The following is a 25,180-nucleotide window of genomic DNA, read 5'->3' on the forward strand; positions in this document are numbered from 1 at the left end:
AATGCACCTATTTCACCTATTGACTTTTTCGTTTTAGTTACTCATATTTCATTTATATAAGTTCCCTTTGATCTTTTTCAAATTTTTTAGGTCACCCATAGAGTTGCCTATTTCCTTGCATATACTTACATTTTCCCCTCTAAATATAGTAAATGTTGTTTTCTAGTCTGTGTCTGATAATTCCAGTATTTACAGACTTTGTGGGCTGATTTTGTTGGTTCCTATTCACAGAGAATTCTCCACCTGTACTTGGTCAACTGCACATCATGTTTAGAAACTGATTTGAAAATGTGAAGACTACAATGAAGGTGCCTTGCTCCAGAGATTAATTGACTTTGCCTCTGTCACACTCAGGTTGGGGGCATTACCAACTGGAGACCACCTTAAACAAGTTCATAGTTTGGGTGTCCCTGGACTACCCAGGCAATGTGTATCTGAGTTGCAATTTCCTAGTTCACTTCTGATTCAGACTTACCTGGGAGGAGAGCCCTAAGTTTTCTGCTTAATTTGGGTGAGATTTTCTATAGGGCCTCCAACTCTTGAGGGCTTTTGACTTTAATTTTTTGTCCCTTTGTCCCAATGAGTCACTCATTGCAGAAATTTAGATTTTTCTGAATAGGGGACTACCACCATGGCAATACCAGTTTCAGCTTTCCTTCAGTTTCAGCCTAGCAGTTCCTTCAAGACTTTCTACTCTAAACTCTTCCCATTCTTCCACTGTCATAACACAAAAACTTCTGAAAATATAAATAAAGAGAAACAGATTGACAGGTGGTGTGTGGAGGGAAAAGGGAGATAAGTCTGGACTAACAATGTCCGTGTTCCAACCAAGCCACCCAAAATGCCCAATCATGCCTGGCAGAGACAGAAAGAGAGCATGGAAAATAAAAATGGTTGATTTGATAGGGCAATGGAAGTAAACATGAATTCTATCCTTCTGATTATTTTCTCAATTAAATTTGGATAGTTTTAGTTTGGACTTTGATATCTTTCTGATTTTTATTATAATTCCTCCATTTTCTGTTCCATCACTCCCATACCTCTAAAATTTTATTATAATTAATAGAGAAAGGAATAATATTTTTCTCTCTCTCATGTATCTCCTTTACACTCCCTTAAGTGGATGAAACAAATACATAAGCCAAGAATGTCTACCATTATACCCATTCTGTTATAAACATCATTGATCAGGAATTATGTTTAGTTTCTTCACTACTTTATCCTCCAGTAAGTGGAACATAGTAGATACTCTCAATAGGTATTTTTTGAGTAAACTTGAGAGACAAAGCTGGGAACGGGGATAATTCATATCTATGGAAGAAAAGAAAACTGGAGACTAAGAATGGGGTAGGAAAGCTTTGCATAGACCTAATTTCCAGACCGTGTTACAAAATCTCTAATGTCCACTTACGCAGTTGCTATATGCATATTCATTTTTTTATAAAGATTAACACCTGAGCTAACAACTGTTGCTGATTGTCTTTTTTCTTTTTTTCTGCTCCTTCTCACCAAAGCCCCCAGTACATAGTGGTATATTTTAGTTGTAGGTCCTCCTAGATGTGGCATGTGGGACGCCACCTCAGCATGGCCTAATGAGCAGTGCCATGTCCTCGCCAAGGATCCGAACGGGCTAAACCCTGGGCCACTGAAGCAGAGCACACAAACTTAACCACTTGGCCACGGGCCCAGCTCCTGTATGCATATTCTTAAACAGAATTCTCAGAACACCATATTTAAAAAAATCCCTGGCAATTTATTGGCTTAATAAAAATAACGATGATAATGACCATCTCATTTTGGAATTGTTGTATTTCCTCTATCAGGCCTTATGTATTCAAAATACTTTACATTATCCTCTTTACTCTCCACCAGAACATGATAATGTAGAATTTATTATTTCAATTTTATAGATGAGGAAACTGAGAATCAGAAACAATTTGCCCTACAGTATCCAACTGCAAGTCAGCATTCAAATTCAGATATACCTGGTTATTTGTGTTTATCTTGCAACTCAGAGTTTGAAAGTGAAAAACAAACATCAGGATCTTTGTTTAGGAAAATATCACATTGGCAAGTGTACCCGTATTTAGCTTCTTCCAGACTCTGCCGGGTGGTTTGAGCAGGCAGCAGCCAGGAGTAATATGAGTGGATAGTTCTGTTTGTTTAGTAATTTACCAATTTGTTTATATGTTAAATTTCTTTTGTTAATAATTTACACATTTAACTTATAAAAGCGAAAAAAAGCAATCATCTCTAGGCCCAAAAATGGCTATCATCAAATGTCACTGTCAAGTTTGCATGCCTAAGAATGTCTTAACGCAGCATCATGAACTAGTTGTCTGAGATAATCTTGCTGAGGACATTTACATTTTTTCATCATTTTGGCAAAGTATTTCCGGTGAAGATAGTCAGAAATTTATCTGGGAATTATGCTATTTTTCCACCAGAGGTAAGTTCAACTCTGTTTCACTTAGAGCTCCTCAGTGACTATGAAAACAGCCCTGTGTGTCGTCTACCTAGTAGGCATTGCCCAGTGTGCTAGTTAACACAGCTGTCAGGACTTTAACTCCTGGCCTGTTGCGCTTCCCTGTGTTTAAATTGGCGACTTTAATGTTGCTTTACTACACTTCTGCATCTAATTGCCTAGGATTTTATATTAGGCAAAAATGTAATTACTGTGGAAATACGCATTCAAAAAGAATATAGAGAATGATATCACGTAGAAAGAATTTGCAAAGAGCAAAAAGAAACCTCAGCGGTTAATGTTTAGCTTTTTTGAATTTTATTTTCCACTAAAATGATTTTTCCCTTATGACTAATTATGATTCCAGTTTAAAAATATATTGCTAAAGGGACTTCTGCATATTTTAGTTTAATCTTTTCAAAGAATCAAATGACTGTGTTCAAAAATATTTTGGGAAAAATATTTAAATTAAAATACAACCAAATTGGAAAATATAAAAATTGTATGTTATTAGGAGATCTTAAACTATGAGTTCTATGCTAATTCATTCAAAGACAATAATTCTGATTTAAATGGTTCTCATAGTTCCCAATTATAAGTTAGCTTCATTGGAAGTCACATGAGTTCTTTTCATTTATTAGGGACCACTTAATTCGCTAAGTAGGTCCTCGAGCGCCTACAAGAGCTGATACAGTTCCCAAAGCGCCATACCCCAAATCAGGGAGACTCCAGACAGGGGGCACCAGACTCATTCATCATAAAGGATTCTAAATAGATACATTATTGTTTAAATATATTTACATCAGGGAGAAATGGAGTGTCTCTCTGTTAAAATCAATATTATGTTATCTTACTAAACATAAAGTACACTAAGAAATTTGTAAATTTAAATTAGTGTCAAATATTTAGATTTTTGCAAACTGATTTTTTTTTTAAATATTACTGGTGAAAGTTTTGTTTTGTTTTCATTCTGTGTGTGTGTAACAAAACTTATAAACCACCATGAGGATTATTCTACAGCATTTTGATCTTATACGAAATCAACAAAATTCGACACTGCCTTTTTGCAGCTGTTTCACAGTGCTTATTTAGTGTTATTAGTTATTCAGTGTTTATTTAGCCTAACTGTTTATTTAGTTCATGACATTCCATAATACAGACTTGAATTTAGTTTGCCAACTGCCATAATCAGGGTTAATATATTAAATTTTCAACAAAATACTATACAAAGATTATCAAAAATTTTGCCTCCAGGTAAGTAAACCTGTTGCTCTGTATCCTTTGGATAAAGAAACTAGGTGTGTGTTTATTGTTTTATACAATTATTAATTTAGCAATGACCTTGAAGGTCATCTTGCTTAGGTTCCCACTTAATATAGCAATCTCCTCATTGTTATCACTAACCCATGGCTACTGGGTCATTACATATTGCCAGTGATGAGAAAGTCAACATTTTTAATTAATTATTAATCATTATATTAATCATTTTATTAATGATTAATCATTGTTAATCATTTTTAGTAATTATTGTGGTTCATTATTAGACAGATATGTTTTTATGAATCCCTTTGTCTTATTTCACAAAAATAAAAATCGTATCACTCTTTTGAAGATGTATTATGCCTATAAACTTTTCAGCAAGCAATCTCTGAGTGATTTCTATTGACGTGAGGGATTAAATGATCCTTATTCAAATACACAGAGTGAGAAAATAGGATAAAGTACACTATTCCCTATGGATACACAAAGTCAGCCTTCAGAATTAAAAGTATACATTTTCACTTCTGCCAGACTTACAAAGTAAAAGTCAACAATTTTGAGGGAAGAGTCTTCAATTTTGTTATTAAGCATTTGAGTATTCGTGAAGTGCAGGAGAATAGCCAAAGTGGGAAGGAATGTAGACTTGATCATTGACACTTGGGTTTTTTTTAATGCCGACAAAGAGAGAAAAAGCAGTCCTCCCTCCCAACAGGAAGACCGTGTTGGGAATCCCAGCACAGGGCTCCAACAAGCTCAGCTCAGTTCGCTATTTTCCAGTAGCCAGTTCTCCTCCAGGCATGGGCTAGAAAGCACCCGCAGGAGAATCTCTGGAGAAGCTTCCAAAGACTTGAAGGGACTGATTGAGAGCTCACCCTGCAGCACTTCTGGTAGGTAATGGTGGAGAGAGCAGGGGGTAAATCGTTTTCTCTACACGTTTCTATTCATGATTAAACACCTGGTTGGTTCTCATGCAGGGTTGGCAATCTGACCTCCTGGGAGCCAGCACTGCAGGATCGGTGGTGTCTCAGCATTTGGAAGGAGGCTGAAGGTTGGGATCTGGAACCTGTGACCCTCTTCCCGCACCTTAAATAGGAAAGCTCCCTTTTTATGCTTTTGTTTCTATGTGAGATTTCCAAGAAAAATGTGAGTCAGAAGAGTGATGCTGCTCCCTTAAACCTTTGGACCGGCTCCTTTGTTTTCCTAGGAAGAGCTTTAGCCGCTCCCGATCACAGATCCTCCTTTATCATCCAAAATCAAGGAACTTGAGGCAGAAATGACATCTAAATTCTGTTTCCTGTTGGTTTAGTTGTATAAATATATTCAGATGAATAAATTTCATTGATCAATTTACATTTGGTATACTAATAATTTTCATTTTATTATGCTTTTAATATAATACTATAAAAAGATTCTCCTTTCATACAAAAATATTTTGTGGCTTCTTTTTTCTCTTATTAAAACTATGGTTAACAAAGTACATAAAAAGGTATAAAATTGAGAATTGTTTTTATAAACAAAATATCCAGAAGCTTAGAATTTAAAATTAAGGAAATAGTAGAGCAAATAAACAAAACACAAGGAATGACCAGCTACAAATACTTCCCTACTGGGTTACCAGGACAGAGGCTATTAAAAATAATTTTATGTTAGAATATTTGGCTACAGATTAATTGCGAGGTGGGGTGAATATTCAGAGTGGTGGGAAATTGTTTTATCTGAGCCCATACATTTATCCCTAGCCATTACCTTCTATTGTTCAAAGATGATGTCCTATAGGATAGATTGGCTGTGGAGACACAGTGCAGACCCCGCATAAGAATTTATTTGCTGCAACCCTGCATTCTTATAATGTTTCTGTCGGTGACTTTCAGAATAAAGTGGAAACAAAAACAGCAAAGTGACTCACTCCATGATAAATGAATGTACCCAAAAACAGGAGCTTGTAATACCAGCCAGAATTACTGATTCAGGCTCATCAAGAAAAACATGAAAGAAAATAGGAAGGGTTTCTTACAATGCCAACTTGAGCAAAAGCTTTGAACATGATAATAAAAACATTTGATAAAAAAAAAAAAAAGATCCTCAGCTGTTTTCCTTAGTGGAGTGGGATAAAGTTTGGAGGAAATGTGGATTCTGTAATTTAAGGGCATAGATGTTCAGTCCAATTTGCTTTGCACCTCAAAATCAGGTCTTTCAAGTAAATTATAATACGAGTACTTACATCTCAGTTTACACGGCATTTGTAAAATAAATAAGTGGAATCGTTATTTTTAAGAGTGCATCAACTGAGCTCAACTAGAATTTGAGTTTGGTTGGGGAACATCTCTAAAGTTATTTGCACACACTGATGGATCCCCGGGAAGAACTTTTCTGTATCCTCGTCTTTCGGTGGGAGAGGGGAGGATTGTTTGAACATCGAGAAAGGAGTTGGAGGCACCTGGGAAGAGAGGACAGTAATGGTGGTAGCTGGTGAAACGATGCTCTCCTTTCTTTGAGGGGTTGTTCTGAGCACCAATTGGGAGAAAGACCAAGTTAGAAGTTGAATTGACTATTTTTGTTATAGGTTTTTATGAGTCTCTGGTAAATAAAAAGCACACAGATGACGAAGTAGGACACAAAGCATGGAAGAGAGGTGTTTTATCCTCCTGTGTATGGGATCAGGAGTCACTTGCTACATCAGTGTGTTGGCTTTGGACACTGGGAGCCAGTAGCTCCCTTGGCCTAAGCAGTGCCATTCATATGACGTCATCAAAGAAACAAGAAAGCAAGTAAGAGAGTGGGAGACACTATCCAAGCAACTGCCAGAAAGAAATAGAGAATGCAGGGGACTGAGGCCCTCCAGCCACACCTCAGATCCAGTAAATTCAATTCTTTGGTCATTTAATAAATGTAGGTATCTTTCAGTGCAGATGTACTATGATGAATAATTTTATGTGTGAATTTGGTTAGACCACAGTACTCAGGAATTTGAAGGCTTTTTTTTTTTTTCCTGAGGAAGATTAGCCCTGAGCTAACATCCGCTGCCAATCCTCTGCTTATTGCTGAAGAAGACTGGCCCTGAGCTAACATCCGTGCCCATCTTCCTCTACTTTATTTGGGGACGCCTACCTACCACAGCATGGCTTTTGCTAAGCAGTGCCATGTCCGCATCTGGGATCCGAACCAGCGAACCCTGGGCCGCATAAGAGGGAAGTGCACACTTAACTGCTGTGCCACCGGGCCAGACCCCTGAAGGCATTTTTAAGATGAGATTAACATTTAAATCAGTAGACTCTGTGGGAAGCAGATTATCCTCCATAACTAGATGGACCTTTTCCAATCAGTTGAAGACCTCAAGAGAAAAAGATTGACATCTCCCAAGGAAAAAGGATTTGTGCCTCCAGACTGCCTTTGGACTAAGTTGCAACATCAATTCTTCCCTGGCTGTACAGCCTGCCCATCTGCTCTGCAAATTTCAGACTTGTCACCCCTACGCATCTTGTTGGTTTTGTTTCTCTGGAGAACCCTGATTAATACACCTACTATGTGTCAGGCTCTTTACACATATCATTTCTAGCTTTTAACAGCCTATCAAAATATTTGTTAAGCATTACCCACCCCCTCCCCTTATACATGAGAAGAACAATTTCAGAGAAATTGAGGACCTTGACCAAATCGTAGAGCTAATAAATTGTGGAGTGGAAGTTAAGTCCATTTGTCTCTCACTTCACAATTTGTGCTTTCTCCATCTGCTACATTTGATAGTATTTTACAAAACAAGTATTTGTAAAGTGCCTGTAAAAGTCTCCGAAGTACATATCTTTATTATTACATATGCTATAATTATCCTTTATTAGAGAGGGCTCTGTAAGTTATTGTTATTCATTCAAGAAATTCACCAAGAGATGCCAAAATATTAAGCAAAAGTAAGTTAACAAGATAATTGAATAAGGACGTGATGTTTTATTTCCTATATTGACAATGATATTTCAAGGAAATTCTGTTATGTTAGTCTAGTGGAAAGAGAATAGTAGACTGCAGAATGGGTATGATTACCTTTACATTTTGTGAGTTAAGGACTTTCAGGTAAGGAAAAATTTCCCATGGAAATGATCAATCTTCAAAAATAAAAATTAGCTTTTTAAGCGTATTATGTACTATCTTCCATCATCTGGATCTCCATGGGAGTTTCTGATGCTAAGACTTCATGTAAATTCCATGAATAAAAAATTTATTATAATAAATACAAGTGACATGGTCACCTGCAAGCAGGAGAATTGTGTATCTATTGACCTTCAGCCCATATGATTGTTTGGGGGAAATCATACGTATATACATATATATAAAATCAGGTGTCATGAATCATAAAACATTTATGATTTAAATACATTTATCAATGTATATATATGATATATGTTTTATAGCTTTTTAAAATTTCTATTTCATGAGTGGAGGCAAAAATGCACATTATGTCAAGTTTACAGTTAATGGTGTACCTTGATAACAGGTCCTCAGGAAAGGCTGGCTGAATGAATGAACAATCCATTTCTGTAGACACGCATTTCTTTTTTTTTTTGTTTTTTGTTTTTTGTTTTTTTTTAAGATTTTATTTTTTCCTTTTTCTCCCCAAAGCCCCCCCGGTACATAGTTGTGTATTCTTCGTTGTGGGTCCTTCCAGCTGTGGCATGTGGGACGCCGCCTCAGCGTGGTCTGATGAGCAGTGCCATGTCCGCGCCCAGGATTCGAACTAACGAAACACTGGGCCGCCTGCAGCGGAGCGCGCGAACTTAACCACTCGGCCACGGGGCCAGCCCCTAGACACGCATTTCTTAGTGTGAACAGAAAATTGAAATTCAAGGTACAGTAGATTTCACTTCTTTCTATTTTTAACAAAACTTACTTTGAAAGGAAAAAAAGAAAAATGGTATTTTTATAAATTGAAAAATGTTTTATGATTTAATGTAATATGCATTTTTATCTATGTTTAGCAGAACATTATGTCCATAGAAATTATAGAAAATATTCTAGGGGGCTGGCCCTGTGGCTGAGAGGTTAAGTTCCGTGTTCTGCTTCTGTGGCCCAAAGAGTGGCCAAAGACCATTCATCAGGCTATGCTGAGGAGGTATCTCACATAGCTGAACTAGAAGGATCTACAACTAGAATATAAAACTATGTACTTGGGGGCTTTGGGAAGAGGAAGAAAGAAAAAAAGAAAAGATATTCTACTTTAGTATATCTCTTTAAAATTTTCAAGATGCTTAAAATACTTAAACACTTTAAGTATATAACTTAAAAGGATAAAGAATAGATTTTTTTAAAGAGAAATGTGATTTTTACAGAAGAATGCCAGTTAATAAATATGAAGGGTATTACAAAACTAGAAATATCACCATTTTGCAATCCACGATAATAACTGGTTTCGTCAAGGACCAACATTTCATGCTAAAAAACACTGGGGGAAAGTTTTTGTGAAAAAGGACATTTCACATTGCCACAAGACAACAGTTCACTTATTTTTCGCCAAAAAAAGAAAAGATACTTTGACAATGGAGACCTCTTGACAGTCACCATTATAATGAAGTTATCAAACTTGGAGAAACCAATCAAATTTAACAATCTCATCATCTGGGAGGCAATATGAAATTATGTGCCTCCTATTATGATGCTCTAAGTACACAGTATCGCTTAGGCAGTATTCTTATTAAAGTGTTTTATTGACTCTAAAAATAAGGACACAATGAGACAAATCCAAAACGCATGACATTTGAAGGACAGTTTTTTAGGCTCTTCACAAAGTCAGTGTTGTGGAAACCAAACAAAACCAAGCCACCACACAGATGGATAAAAAGCAATTCTCCATTGAAAGAGACTAAAGAGAGAGAAAAACAAATCAAAATGAAACAAACAAAAATACCAGGGTATAAACTTAAGATTTTCATCCTGGATCCCCCCCCCCCCAAAAATGAGGAAATTACAGTATGAGAAAATTTGTATCTTAGATGATATTAATAAATTATTTCTGATTTTCTTATGTGTGATTAACAGTACTTTGGTTACCTAAGTGCGTGTCCCCAGGGGATTAATATTGAAGTATTTAGAAAATTGTCATGATTTCTACAATGAACATTTAAAGTGTTTAGGAAATATATGCAGCTCTGCCTGTGTGTGTTACACAGATAAACAGAGAGATACAGATACTGAGAGAGAAAAACAAAAGCAGATGTGGAAAAATTCACAACTGATGAATTTAAGTGGAAGGTGTTCGTGGGTATTCATTGAGCTTTTTTTGCAACTTTTCCTTAGATTTGAAATTTTTCAAAATACAAATGTTGGGATGGTGTATGGCTATCCCTCTTTCCATTTTACAGATAAAGAACACGAGAGCAAAAAATTAAAGAGACAATGTATCCAAACTGAAAGAAAAAGGGGAGAAAAACATTTTACTGAAAACTTTCAATTTGCTTGGTGATTTCACATAAATTTCTGAGAAAGAAGTGGCTGAAGGATATCCAAATTATTTCACCAAAAGTCCTCTGCACTTTTTTCATAGAGAGTGGAGCTCACTCACCAGCTTAATTTGTACCAAGGCAAAAATGCTCTGTCCCTAGTGTTCTCAGTTATGTATTGAACTCCAGCTTTGAATGGTCATCAAAGGCATTGGACAAAACTGTGGGGAGCAGCACTATGACCATTAGCGTAGCTGGAAAAAGAGAAGTCACTCAGATTGTACATCTACTGAGAAAGTTCCCTGTTTTAGGCGAGCAAAATCTACTAAATAAAAAAGTGTGGAAACAGCTAGAAGCAGCAGAGATTCCTTTTAGATTTGGGTGGCCCTCCAATTCAACACCATCTATCAACACATTCCTCAAAATCAAAAATACGCTCTGGCTCATAAAAGCTAGAATCAACATATCAAAGCCACTTGGAAGAGACGTTATTACTCAGAATTATGTCAGCACTTCCATTGATATAGAGAACGGCTTACATTGTTATCAATTTAATGGGAAAATTTACAACTTTAATGGTCATTTTGGGTCAGATCCAAACACTAAGACCTCTTTTTAGTTTTGCTTTGTTTTGTTTTGTTTTTACTATTTGTGTTGTCATTTATGCAAGTTGATTTATGAAGCTTATTTAAAACTAGCGTAAGTTTTCTATTACTGAAAATTCATTATGAGTATTCATCAGCTTAGGGCTGATAAAATAGGTAGGTGATACAGAAAAATAATTAGTGAAAATCTAAAGAAATTTCGAAGTTTTTCAAAAAAACATTACATTCTCTTCAACGACCCTTTATCTGTATATTCCTCAGAATCTTGTATCTGAGTGTCATAGATGTATGGTGATCAACATCATCGCACTCAAACCAGAAGGCTTTTTGCATTGCCACCTCAAACACCAAGCCAAGAGACTATTTCCTGATTTAATGTAATACATAAAGAAAGCATTTAAAATATCATATATTTCAGGCTTACAGAAATGAAAGAGATATAGATTATACCATCTGGTAACTTGCCCAAGTCCTTCAGTGACTTCAGACACCTACTTGAATTTCCCAGAAGTACCAATTAAAGGGGGTCATTTTTCATTCTTTATTTTATTTAGGTGTTCTATATCACCGGCAATCATTAACAACTGCCAATATTGACAATTTTTTTACATTGTGTTTTAGAAGTAATGTCCAACTCTGAGATTATGGCCCATGGATGTCCTTCTACAGAAGAATCCATTCTGAAAAGATAACCATCATTGCAATTATGCCTTTTTTTTCCAGATACCTCAGTCAGGCAACAATGCAGTCATAAATGATAACATTCCACCTTTAGAATAGAGATATCCAGATACCTCAGTCAGGCAACAATGCAGTCATAAATGATAACATTCCACCTTTAGAATAGAGATAATATATCTTCCTGCAGTGGCCAGATTTGCCTACCAAAATCCTTAATGTCATTTCAAATGTATAAGAATAAATTAATAACTATTAGTAAATAGGAGATGCATTTAATTAATAAACCAGCCTGATCTATAAAAGCCTGATGTAGCTTTCAAAATGCACTTGAAAGAATAAGACAAAGAGCTGACAGAATAGGGTGAAAATTTAAAAAGTAGTCAGCATAATACTCTTCATGGTTGTATTCCTTTTATTTTATTATCTTTTAACAAATTTTGATCAATTTATTTCCCCGACCTGATCTTATTACCATTTTCCCTCAAACAGTCAATCAACTAACTAAACAAACAAAAACCCACAAAGCCCAAGAACGCCAGGGTCAACTCGTTCCAAGGTACTCATTCATCCTGAAGAGAGAGAGAGCGAAGGAAGCGGAATTTTTCATCCCTGCCTGCTACAACAGTGGCTTCTGCTGCTGCCAGGGGGATGTTGTTGTGTTCTCCTGATGCTCCTGGGTTGTGCTGTCGGAATACTTTGCCAAGTGCTACTCCAGTCCATTCCACCACTTTCCCAAACTTTGTGATAGGATCACAATTGTTTTCCTCCCAGAACACCCCCAGAATCTCTGTGCAAATGAGTTATCTCCTCACCCAGAACCTCAGGGAAAGAGACAAAAGCTCTTGTGTTCTCCTCAATGCAGGACAGACATATACGGGAGACCGCTCAAGTGATTCTTTTTTTTCCCCCATTAATAATAAAAATCTGTTCCAAGGTGACTTGCTATGTGAGCCTTTTAAGAAGTTGGCATATTTTTTTAATTCTATTTCCCCAGATGTCCAATTATTTAAAAGTAGAAAAATAATAAATCAGTGGTAAAATTAACACCAAATATTATTACCAAACGATACTATGCAGCTGCTAGAGGTTGACTGCAAAAGGAAGCCTTCATTTCCTAAAAGATGTAGCAAAGATGAAAACGCAGTAAATCCTAACTTTTGTGAGGTCCAGAAGATGAAAGGAAACTGAACTGTTGTTAAGGCAAGAACAGCTTCTCCTTTATAATGACAATATGCTTATAGAAAGAGGAAAATGGATGTGATATAGTGGATGACATCCTTAAGAATGCCCATTCAATAGGTGCAAAAAGAAACTTCATGTGATACGATCAATAAGGATATACTGAAGAGATATATGCAGAAGTAAACATTTTGAGGAATAAACAGCCTTTAATTGTCCATCCACGTCAAAGGATAGATTGTCAAGAAATTTGAAGGGGAAGGGTTGGAGATTTTGCCTTACTTGCAAAATATAAATTTAGGCTGCCACAGTTACATGGATGCTGGTAGGAGACAATGAGACTCTTGGGTCAGAGATAAAGGACAGTTTATTTCTCTCAGCAATAGCAGTAGCTACAGTACCAACATTTTACGCTAGTTCCCCAGACAAATTCTCACAGGAAAACACGAAGAGGATCAGATGGAACTAGTGCTCACAAGGGGTTGTTTTATGGGAGAGGAACCTGAGTTCAGGGAACCTGAATTTTTATAATGCAGAGAAAGCACGTCTACCTTTTGCTCCACAGGAAATGTGATTTCTCTTTTCTAAAGCTGTTTACTAACTCAACTTCCTGGAGAAGATAGTCCAGAACAACAGGGCAGTCACTTCCTAACCTGCAAGATGTGCAAAAATGTGAGGGACAGATGTCTTCTAGCAGAGATATACTGGGAGGAAACCAGACAAGCTGAAGAAGATCTCCACTTCAGATAAGAGGAGGCAAAAGAAGAGATGCCTGGAATAGTGTCAGTTTGGGTCTTCTCCACAGATAGAATTAGATTGAAAAATTATGCAGCATACCAATATATCCACTGCAACTCTATTCTGAAAAGATTAATGGCTCTGCTAATTTATGGCAAATCTTTCCAATTGTCTAATGTAATATTCGGAGATATCACATGTCCTGGCAGTTAAGTTAAGATAAACCAGTGATTCTCAGCTGGGGGTGATTTGGCAATGTCTCAAGGTACTTGGGGTTGTTGTAACTGGCAGTGCTATTGGCATCTAGTAAGCAGAGGGCAGGAATGCCCCCAATCCTAAACAAGACAGGCTCTACAACAGAGAATTATTAAACCCAAAAGTCAACAGTGGCAACATGGAGAAACCCTAATGTATACTTACCTCATCTCAATAATTTTACATAATCTCAAATAGTCTGGAATAATATTATTGTTTAAACTACATGATTATTGGGAAAGTGTTGACCCAGGAGTGTGTATTTTTTTCTAGTGAGGAAACAAATGTATACATTTTACTCAAATAAAATAGTATTAACCAATTGCTGTTGGGAACATTGTGGATATTTTCGGAATGCGGCAATTTAGATAAAGATTATCCTCCAGTTCATAGTTAGATGTCATTAGCAAGACACACATTGCAATGGGATGGAAAAGCCATAGATTTAACTCTCAATCTTTTGGAGATGGAATCCTAGAATCATCACTTATCAACTGTGTAACCTTGGGAGAATGACATACATTCTTTGACCCTCAATTTCTCAGCTTTCAGATGGAACAATTATAATATGCAATGTTAATATTGACCCCAGAATGACATTGTGAAAATTAATTGAAATATGGAGTGAAAAAGTGCTTTGTAAATTCTAAAGCTACTGATATCAGCCGAGATTTGAGGGCAATTCTTTTCCTTGACAGCAAAGAGACAGAGTAATGATAAATGGCCTAGTCTCCTTCTGCAGGATCATTGATTTTTGAAATCCTGAAGGATTGTAATAATTGTTTTTATTCTTCTTCAGTGGGTTTTAGTTTACCCTATTGTGAAGGCCAGGTATGTGCAATTGTATAGAGTAAACTGTCAGGAATCAGAATAGTGTTTGATGTAGCTTCACAACAATATGTTCTGTTAAATGTCTGCGAGCTGACTTGGCAAGCTTCTGCAAACGAGAAAATTCAAGACTGAACACGTGCCCGAGCCCACTCAGAGAAACAGAGTTACATACGTCATTTTCATCTGCTTGTGATATCACTATTTTCCTTTTCATTGCAAGAGAAACAATGTTTTGACTGCCTCGTGGATTTGATTAATTAAATGTAGTTTGCTCAAATCCAGTTTTTTTAAGAAAGAGGTGAGAGCAAAGGAACAAGAGAGGCTTTTCAGGCCACGGCTGAAGTGATCTGAGTGGACTAAGGCAGTGAAATGTTGTAAAACCTGAGACACTTCCTAGGGGGACTATCAGTTGTCCAGATATGATTTTGTTGGTCTAAGTACACAACAGCATATGCTCCTTGCAAAAGATTATACTGACTGACCGCAGATTTTTTGTGTTACTTATACTGGCCGACCACAAATATTGGAGAAGTGTCTACGAAGATCAGAGGGCTCCATTTTCAGAATTACATATAAAAGAATCCAATTAGCCAATTTGATCCAAGGATGGTTTCAGCCCCAGCTGTGGATTGAGGACCAGAGAAAATCTACATAACAATGAAATGGGAGTGACTGCGGCTTCCAGCTCTGCAGACCTGTAAAAGGAGCATGCTGATTAATTTGATTGGCATTGAGTGAGGGAATTTCTTGACACCATTTACTGTCAACTGTGGGGGCCACCAGACCTGACCTAGTATTCTCCTTATATTTATACTTTAGGAGCCATTTATGATCATTAACATGATGGGACAAAGTAGAAAAATACATGAGGATTAAAATTACGTCACTTGCTTAGATACATTTATTTAAAGAGAAGATACAAGTTTAATTAAAGTTTTTAATTTGTGAAACTGTTTTAAAGAGCATATCCACTGCTTTTGTTTACAGGTAAAACTGGTATACGAACTGAATGATAATATAGATAATTGAATTCACTCAACTCATTTATATCCAAAGATGAGAACTCCCTATATTTCCACAGATTACAGAATGCACTGGGACAATTGTACCCATGAACTACTAGTTCTTTCAGAAGAGAATATTTTATATTTCCCGTAGTTTTTTTTCCAAATTGCCTAATCATGAATTACAGAATCTGAAGTGAATTAACTCTGAATTGCCCAATGTTCTTTGTGGTACTAAATCCTGATCTAAACAAAGGTCGATAATAGTCTATAATGTTGATAAATAAAAATATCTAGGATAAATATTCTACTGTTCTAACATAATGGTATTACATTAAGGGATATCCTTTTGAAAACTTCAAATGGGTCTTAAGTCCCATATCTCTGCGATGTAATGATTTTTCCTTCTCATGAAGGTTAATGCTGGTAGTTAAGAACAATAATTATGGTGCATTCAGATATGGAAATAGACTATTTCTCTATGCAAAGAAAAATGAATTCCTTTTGCAAATGTCCTGTTACAAAATTGCTTTTTAGGTAAATTTCTTCAAAGATACATACATGTATGTAAACTTCTGAAGCCTAAATAGGTTAAAAAGAAGTTGCAATTTGGTTTTATTATAGGTCTACAATTTCTGCCTATGGAACAAAAGAAAGAAAAAGGTCAGAGCACCTCTCTGCCGTCTGAAACAGTGACCGTCTGTAGCGGGGCTCAGTCATGGAGCAGGGGCGGTTCCCTTGCCTCCTGTACCCACGACTTTTGATATTGATAACACGAGTGATGCCAGCCCTGAGGCTCTGTTCCAGCTGAACAAGTGAAGATTCCTGCTTCTACGCAAAGCACTGAAAGCTGTATTCATAATATGTGGGTGCTGTCAGGGAATTGCAATCAAAGGGATCAAAACTCAGTCTATGGAACAGAGAGAAGTAATAGTGACATATAGTGACAGAGGACTTCACACACTACTAAAATGATGGCCACGGACAAGTACATCTGGTAAAGAGTGAAGAGAGGGACCGAGACTGATAAAGAGAACAGATGAACGGTGGGAAACACTTCAATGCCATGGTGAAGAATTTAAGGACAATTGCTGACGGGTGGGCTTTTGTGGTAACACAAGATCAGATACAGAAAGTATACTGATTTTATCTTAAAATGAAAACTTCTGTCCTACATATTGCAATTGGGAAATAAGCAATAAATAGTGAACCATCAGGGTTTTTTTTAATGAATTCTGGAAACCTAGCATTTATTTAGTTTAGTTGATTCTTAGACCAAATTAATTATGAGTATACAGAGACACACTTCAGGATCACGGATACCTGTATATGAATTAAGTTTGTCATAAAAGAATCCTCTCTTAGGTTTAATTTCTTTATCAGAAAAAAAGATGAAAATAAATGTTCTTGCCTAGAAGTACAATTATGAGATTTAATTGTGATAACATATGAAAGCACAGTACTATTTTCTTTGCTTTCAAATATAAATGACATTCAATAATATTATTAGAGAAGTTTACCATTCTACCATTTCCCTAAAAGTTTTAGGCGTTTTATTGACTGGTAGTGAAAATTTTAAGCCTTGAATAAGTTTAGGGAATAGAATGGGCAATATATATTATAAAATAAAATAAAAAGAGCTATATGTTAATGTTACTGTATGTTGTATAAATGTATTTTATGTTTCTGGTAAAGTCTTGCTACACAGTACTTGCTACCCATGGTAGAGAAATTATGCCATCATAGACTGGATTGGCTGTTCAGCTTTATGGGCCCAAATCAAAATTGAATAGCAACTGTAATCAAAACAACCCCTTGGGCTTATACGGCATATATTTTGAAGCCTGTTGGGGTGCAATGCCCATCCTGTCAGGGTCCCGTCAAGGATCTGTAGGTGCTTTGCCAGTTTCTGAACTCTGAGTCCTGTGATTCCTTTCACAGTCACATGAAGCTTCTCCCACAGGTGAGCAATGGGATATAGGTGAGAATCCCACAAAGGTGAGGAAGGAGACTATGAATGATGTGTGATTCCAGTTGGTGTGCTCATTCTCTGGCAGAATGCTTAAAGGTGAGATGGAGACAAACCTGGACGGCCACTTGGTTAAAAATCATCCCACCTCAACAGCCAGCCTATTCCACAGCAAATATGAGTCAGCAATTTTTCCTTTACACAAGTGTTTCTCAATTAAGAAAAGGCTTATCACCAAATAAACTGCTCTATTCAATTAAAACTTAGCAGAAATCAGTAACTCTCAGAGAATGGAAATTCCTTGACTAGAAGAGAAATTGAAGGACATAGAGACATTCCAGCCTCCAGTGGGGAGTCCTGGGCCTCTCTGCAACCTTTGAGCTGTGACTCTCCAGGAGCATGAAGGAGGAGCCAGAAATGGGGAAGAAGAGAGCTGAAAGTTTTCAGAGACAGCTTTTTCCCCTCCACTTTGTAATAGAGACAATTGATTCAATATTTTGTGTGTTGCAAATACTGACTTTAAGTCAATGCAGACTTGTTTCAGATTGAATACGTTGCATTTTATGTTCCTCATTCTTAGATTATTAAACATGAATTTGACAGTAGTTACTACGTCCTAATATTTAAAAAGAAGAAAAGCAGATGCATATGTTCTTTAATTACAAAGCAATTTTCCTAAATAAAAAATGAAAATTCTTCGGAGTTTCTGGAACACCTCTTAAGAACGATTTGTCTTTGTTGCGTTTGGTGCATGTCTGTTTATGGTTGTAAGCTAGATTCTTGCAGTGCCTCTAACAGAGCCTAGTGTGGATTATCCACCTTCGCAGTTTCTTCAACTCTTTCTTCTGGGCCTCTTGGGCCCTCTTTAGGGTCTGAATATACAAACATATTTTGCACATGTGGGTGTTTAGAAAATGCTATTTGATGATAATGATGATGATTTCCTGAAAGTGAGGGTTTTTCATCAGAGGAATGTGTGACTGTTGGAGGCTTTTGATTAGATTCTCTTGATCTCTTTTAAAAATAGTATGGATTTGCTCATCTGTTTGGAATGGTTAAAGGGTAGTCTTGTCTAAAGGCAGAGGAAGGATGGGATAACTTCAAGGTTCCTTCTAATTTTATGAGTCTATGATGTAGGATCATTTATTCTGAAGAAAAGAAATGAAGGTTTAGCATGTAGAAGATGGTGACCAGCTGCTCTCTCTCCTCACTGATTACAGAGGAGGAAATGTGTTTAAATTTGAACATGAGCGATTGAAGCTTTGAGGGGAGAATTTCCTGACACCAAGAATATGTCAAAACCAAGCACAAAAGAAATCAGAAAATCCAGCCAGTTCACTTTTCCGAGTAGCTCTCCACTCAACGTTGAGGAGAATCCTTTAATAAGAGAGGAGAGAGCACTTGTATTTCTTTTCTCTTTTTGTTTTTCTCAACATTAGTCTAACCTTTCTTTAAGACAAGTAACAGCTTTATGAATTCTTCATACGAATCCCCAGGGAACGTGGTGTTTTAACTAGATCCACAGATCCCTGGGTTGATGCTCCTCATTATTTTGCATTTGTTAAAAGTTATCCAAGAGTATATGGGGGCAGCTAGGATCCACTAGACATGACTTTAATGTGCTCTTATATTTCTATGACTCTGCGTAGCATAAGACTGACCATGTGTTATGAATTGCACTAATTTTATTAATTTCAGATGTATAAACTTAGACATTAAAATGTTATATTAAAGTCACTACTCTCCTAATCTTCCACATTAGGTAAAATTATATCAATTAACATTTTTAAAAAGTCCTTTTGTTTGAGGTTTACGGAAATCTTATTTTAGAAATATTTGAAAATAAGAGTCAGTTAGCCAGCCCTGGTGGTCTAGTGGTTATGATTTGGCACTATCCCTGCTCCGGGTCTGTGCCACTGGGATGCTGAAAGCTGCATTACCAGTATTGCAAAAATCAGCAGGGTCACCCATGGTGGACAGGTTTAAGCAGAGCTTCCAGACTAAGACGGCCTAGGAAGAAGGACCTGGCCACCCACTTTTGAAAAAATTGGCCATGAAAACCCAATGAACAGCAAGGAAGTATTGTCTGATAGAGCGCTGGAAGGTGAGAGGATGGCGTGAAAAGACCAGGCAGGGTTCTGTTCTGGGGGACACAGGGGCACTAGGAGTTGGGATCGACTCAACAGCACTAACAAACAAACAAGAGTCTATTATCCAGAAAGTGTACTAATATATTGGTAGAGAATGCTTTAAGAGCCCTCTGCAAAAAAAGAGTAATTGGTAAAAACTATTAATAATTTGTTATTATGAGGTATGAAACAACATGACAATAATCAAATAATCAAGAATATCTATAAATCCTGTAGAGAGCTGATTATTTGCAATATTATTTTTCTTTATGTTTAACAACTCAAAAAACATCTATTACAAAATATCAAAAGAACTATGTAATTTAACATTTATACCTTATGGACAAAGTATGGACCTATGTCCATATGGACAAAATATTCGTATATATATATATGAATTAATTGTGATGTTAAATCCTAAAATATGTCAAATAATCAAGATGTAAAGTTATCACTAGAATCCAGATCAAAATTCTTCGAAGTATTTCTTAAGAATATAACACACACACACACACACACACACGCAGAGTATTGCTTGAGACACTGTAATCACTGGATAACAGAAACTTAAATTTCACTTGAATGGACATAAGTCTCAGAATATTTAAATATGGCCAATTGTATTGGTTAGGATGCACTGAGCTATAAATAATAGAAAACAATTTAGCAACGAGGAAAATGCATCCTATCTTGTCCGTAAGACTCTCTAGGTAGGGTAGTTCAGGGGCTGCGTGTTCTCACTCTGCCCTCTGCAGAAGTTGGCTCTCCTCATCTCTCAATGGGCTCCAGCACTTCCGCCCATCCCATGCACACGTGACTCTGCCTGGCAGAAGAAAAGGGACTGCTCCCTCCCCTGACCTTCTATTTACCAGAAGGAACCTTTTCTTAGAAGTCCTCCAGCAAGGTTCCCGCACCTCTCGTTAGAACTAGATGTGTGCCTTCTGTAGTTCACTGAGATCACCTGGACTGGCTTCGGGTACTGGGGATTTACCCCTGGGCTGGGGATAACGCCATCTTCCATAAACTCATGGTTACACAGAAGAGGGTGCCAAGAAGGAAAAGGAAGGCTGTTGAGTAGGCAGCAGCTGTGCGTCCAAAATACATGTATTTTTCTATTTTATTTGTTAAGTTGAACTGTGATAGAAATGTCACCCTCTATGTGCAGATATACCAAAAAAAATTGAAAGCAGTAATAAAAACAAACTAGAGAATTCATATTAATCATTATGATTCACGTCAAGAAACAGAGACCAAATCTCTTCTAATTCCATTTGCTTACTGTACCAGCCAGATGGAAACTTCCTTTTAAATTATGCCAGACTTTTCAAACCATCATACTAAGATGTAGTTGCCATTTTTTCTATGCTTTGCATACAGAATTAAAAACTTAGAGTTAAATCTTACTTAATAAAACCAAATTCTTAATATTTACATTTATTCAGTGAACTGGAAAATAACTTTTTAATAAAGAAAACATTGGTGTCTTTGGATATTTTGTCTAAAGAATATGCTTATAAACTTTATTATTCCATCTATATAATTATGTGGTATTTCTATAAGATTGTAATGTGATCTTGATTAAAGAACACTATGTTCTTAATGCAATATGCTATTTGGTAATTTTTACACAAGCCAAAGAAAATAGATTGTCTAAAATCCACATAAATTTGAAACCTGTTTACATTTTAGAGGTGATTGGCATTGGTATTTGCTCTAAGTTCCATGAATGTCAACACTACTCCCATTCCTGAATATGCATGGCAGGGTCGGGGTAGGGGTGGACCAAGAAAAGAACACTGATGATTTTACTACAACCTGATACTTCTATTTGTGGTTGGCAAATAAATGGACTCTTACTTTTTCATAAATTGATAAAAATACAACAATAAAATTAACAGAAGACTTACAAAGATAGAATTGTCAATATTATCATCACCTGTAGAAGAAAGATTGTTATAGATGCTAAACTGATATTTATCCCTTTAATTAGCAACAAATATTTTGAATTGAATTACTAGTATGATTAGTCAATATCAAATAACTTTTCATAGTTAAGTTCTAGAATCAGGTTATTCAATTCAGAGGAGCACTTAGGTAAAGTGACAATAACTATGTGTCATCTGTTCAGTTCAATCCCTCTACTCAGCAAATGGAACACAACTGGCTCAACCAAAGATGATGCTCCTGTTCCCACTTTGCAAACCTCTTCACTTGGGCATGACTAAATAACCCAGGTTCTGCCAACAAGGTCTAAATGGGATATAAATGGATGACTGTCAAGAGGGTTTCTAAGAAGACTTTTTGCTTTTCTGATGAAGCAGAACCTATGACCCTTTCTCCTGTCCTTTTTTTCTTGTTTTGAATTGGCACGAAGTCCAAAGCAACAGCAACCATTGCATTTCAGACCTATGGAAAAGGATAAGAAAATAAGATATCTTGGTTTTGACCTCATCATCACTAATCCAATGCCAAAATCTGCCTACATACAGGAAAAAAATAGACCCTTATTTGTTTAAAACACTATAAATCAGCTTTCCTTTTCTGTGTAGCTGAAATCTCCTAACTGATACAGATAGTTTTAAATATCTACCTAAAAAAATATAAGAAGCATTGTGCATTCATCTAGTTATTTGAAAAAATGCTGGCAATTATACAATCTAGTCATCATAGATCAAATCAGAATGGATATTTGTTTTAAATATACTCGCATGCAAATTGACTCATCTAATATTTCCCCATGAAGCAGAAAAACCAATTATTTAGAAATTAATGGATTTAATTTCATCACCAAATTCTTTGGTAAAATAATAATTTTATATTTGGCTGTTCTTGTATCATTTTGATTGTTTCCTGAAAACAGACCATGTGGGAGTTTCAATACTAGAAGGCGCAATTTTTTTTGGAGGAACATTTTTATCTTTGATTAAACTTTGAGAAATTTTAAAATTGTCACATTGTTGAAAACACAAACTTGTTATAGTCTAGAATACTGTCTCTGGCATTTGAAATAGCCAATGTTTATGGGAAAACATAAGATATTAAATACTGAGTGAAATACATATTTTGCCATTTCTCAAGGAGCACAGTACCCCACTGCCTGCTTTACAATTTATTGCTGGTTACAAGGTGACATAGGAAAGTGGTCAAGAATTCAGGTTCCTGAGTCTGACTCTTTACGTCTGAGTCCTGACTCTTATTAGACATGTGAACTTGGGCAAGTTATTTGCCTTTTCAGATCTCTTTTTGCTTATCTTTAAGCATGGAATAAAAGTAGAAGTATCTATTTTAAATAGTATTTGGGAGGATTAAATATGTAATAAACATATAGCATTTAGAACAGCGACTATTTTATTGTATTAGTAATTAGTAAGACAAGAGAAAGGACAGCTATTTTAAAAAGATGGCAGTAGCTTAAATTGATCAATTTAAAAGGAAGGTTAGATTCTTTTTGGAAACAGAGTTCTCTTTTGTTAGAAAAAACAGACTTACAAACATACTCATTTATGGTGGATAGGCAGTCTGTGTAAACCCCGGATACAGTAAATGGATTTGTTGGAGGACTGGTGTGGCTAGAAGGAAAGAGGGAGGGTTGCTCAGAAATAGAAAGCTAGTGAGATATTCTCTGAGGGGGAGGCTGAGCACAGACAATATAACAAAGAAAGCAATTGCAAGAGATCAGGCAGATATGAGAACATGAACCATTGGCAGATATCTTGGTGGCAGGTGTGGCAGTGAGGATTTGGGAAGAGACCCTAGCTTCTTGCAGTACATGGTGTTAGAATGGAGGCAGCTGTTTTATCTCATTTTAATATGAAAGAGAAGGGTTACCATAGCTGGTTGAAAATCCTAAGGGATTTCTACATTGGAGATATACATATTTGTTAACATTTCTCTATGTCTATTTCTATCGCTAATTTATAGAGCACTATCTATCTACAGATGGCTATCACTAAATTTCACTCAACGGTTTCCAGTTTGGGTTCTCCTTTCATCCTACAGATCTTGCCCAAATAGTTACTATTGATCATGCCCATTCTATCTGAACACTAGTCATTATTTTGGCCTCTGCTCATTTTGGATGTCTACTTATATTACTCTTTTCTTTGAGCCTTTCTTTGTTTCATCAGTCATGAGTTTGCCTGTACTCTCCACGAAACATCCTAACCTAACCAATAATTATCCTTCTGGACAAAATCAAATAAGATTTGGAAAATCATCCCAATATAAATTCCCTAATAACTAGGTAGATTGATCTACGAACCTGTTAAGACATTTTCTTTCTTTTTTTTTTAAGATTCGCACCTGAGCTAACATCCGTTGCCAATATTTTTTTCTTTCTTCTTCTCCACAAAGCCCCCCATTACATAATTGTATATTCTAGTTCTGCAATATGGGATGCAGCCTCCACATGGCTTGATGAGTGGAGCTAGGTCGGTGCCCAGGATACTAACCAGTGAAACCCTTGGCCAGCGAAGCAGAGCATGTGAACTTAATCATTTGGCCATGAGGCAGGCCCCCCAAGACATTTTCTTAAATCCATTGCGTGGGAGGGGAAGTATGCAAGGAGTAAGGAATGGAGATTCCTAGTTGGATCTTAAACTGGGATTCAGACATGTCTTGAGATATCAGATAAACCTTTTCCAGAAGCTTATTTATGTGGATGACACTCCTGGAAGACAAAGCACTCACATAATGAGAAGGTACCAAGGTACAATAAGATTGAATGAACAAAACAGCTGAGATGTCAAAGGCAAAGCAATTCTTAAGACAGAATGACGTCTGTCATTAATATTTTTTTCCTGTCCTTTTCCACATTGAATTCATATGTAACTCCTCTAAACAGCAAGTGGACCACGTAATAAATAAAAACATGTAGCTTTCACTTCCAGTTAGGAATTGGAAGGCCATAAGAGATCTAAAAATGAGAACAAGAGAGATAATCTAAAAACAAACAAAAAACCAAATGTAGTTTTTAAAAACCTATGGAAGAGCTGAAGTAGCAGGAAAAAAAATCTAAATGAACTAAAATATGGGAAGTGATGTATTTCCTATAAGAGAAGGACTGACTGCTGCCGTCCACTTTAGTGAAGTGACAGGAAGAGGAGGAATTCACCAGGGAAGGGGGCCTGAAGAGACAGGCTGAATTTTCAACAAAATTTTAAAAGCTTATAATGTTTGGCATGGTGGTTTAGAGCCTAGACAAGGTAAGATCTGCACCCACACACCTTTCTTTCCAAACGGGGCCTTCATTGAGCTCATGCAAGTAATACATCCAAGTTTGGGGACGATTTAGGAGATCTGAAAAAGAAAACTCACTGAGGGTTTTGGAGCCCACTTGAGGCTGGGAGCAGGTCAACAGAATTATGAGAAATCCCTCTGAGCAACTCTGAGTCTTCACCAAGTGTAAGGCTGCTGCCCCAAACTGGGATTTGGGCAGTGAAAAGTACCTCCAAGATTTCCCAGGAGTTCACTGCATGCACTTGGCCCTCTGAAGGCTCAGAACAGAGCAGCAGGGCAGAGAGATCTCCTGAATTGTAAAAAGTTGAATGTGGAACGGCTGAACAAAGAAAACTCATCAGAAGCCTCAAAATCTGAAACAAGGCAATAAGGCAGAGAGAGATGACACTCAATTCAGAAAAC

Source organism: Equus caballus, chromosome 17 (assembly GCF_041296265.1).
Source record: "Equus caballus isolate H_3958 breed thoroughbred chromosome 17, TB-T2T, whole genome shotgun sequence".
Taxonomy (NCBI): Eukaryota; Metazoa; Chordata; class Mammalia; order Perissodactyla; family Equidae; genus Equus; species Equus caballus.